This window comes from Crocodylus porosus, unplaced genomic scaffold (assembly GCF_001723895.1).
Source record: "Crocodylus porosus isolate Cpor-Errol unplaced genomic scaffold, CroPor_comp1, whole genome shotgun sequence".
Lineage (NCBI taxonomy): Eukaryota > Metazoa > Chordata > Crocodylia > Crocodylidae > Crocodylus > Crocodylus porosus.
Window position 1 is genome coordinate 111,174,882 of NW_017728947.1, and position 1,250 is coordinate 111,176,131.

The following is a 1,250-nucleotide window of genomic DNA, read 5'->3' on the forward strand; positions in this document are numbered from 1 at the left end:
TGCACAGCAGCCTGCATCGTTTCATGAAGAGTGACCTAGGATCCAGAAATCGTGGGCAGAGAGTACCTGTGAGCCACCATCTAGAGGGTAACGTGCCACAAGTGCTCATCTGCCCCCGTGTCCATGACTTGTACTCACTGCTGACTAACGTGGATCTTGATCAAATGTGCTATGTTGCTCTTCAGCGACTAACCTACAAATGATGGAGGCCTACACAAGTACCAATACACTGGGGATAATGGTGCTGTGCACTAGGGCTGGAATTTGTGTAGGAATTTAATACAATGGGCATTCAGCTCCCAATGAAAATCAGCAGGATTTGGGTGCCCAAATCTCTTGGACTCCTTTGAAGAGATTCCCTGCCTAATTAGGATTTTCAACCAAAGCTTTTTGTCAAGAGGGATTGTGGATTTAGTTAATTTTCCCGTTTATTCTGAAGCAAGTTTAAAATCCGTCTAAAATGTACTACTGGGTTGATGCGTTGTGATAGGTTTTGTGATGATCTTGCTATTCTCCCACCAAGTGTGGCATATTGTATTTGACTGACTCCCTCCCCCCAATATTTTGACCTATTTGTAACTGTGTTTCTTCTTGATTGTAAAACATTATGAAAGTCAATAAAAAGAGGGTTTGTTTCCAAATCCTGACATGTTCATCTTTTGTTCATCTGCCATCTCCGTTCTAAAAAGGTGAAAATGGGCAATGACAGAGCCACTTTTATGAGAGGCAGATAACACAGACGTGAAGTCACCAGCATACCTAACCAACTCGGTCTTGGGGCACAATCAAGCTCCTTTTAAAGCAGATGGCGATTGATGCACACTTAACTGCAGAGTGTAAGTAAATGCACATCAAGATTTAACTTACGCGCTCATCTAGAGCCAAATCCTGCTAACATACATGTAATGGGATGACTCCTATGACTAAAGTGGGTCCTTAATGAACAAGAGGCTAAGCGTAGTGACTTAAACTGCAAGAGTCTGAAAAGCGGGGAGCGCAGTTAGAGCCACAGAGATAGCGAACACGACCGCTCAGAGGCGCTTACACGAGTGGTGTTTGAAGTCAAAGACTTCGTAGTGCCATCTTTCTTTCAAGGAAAGTTTGCAGAAAGGTTGGAAAGCTGCCTCTTTCCCAAAAGAGCCAGAGCCGGCTGATTTGTGCTACTCTCAGTATAAGCAAGTGACTTGGCAGTAACTCCAAGTTTGTATCATCCTGTTACATTTTCCTGTGTGATGTCGATTAATCTCGTA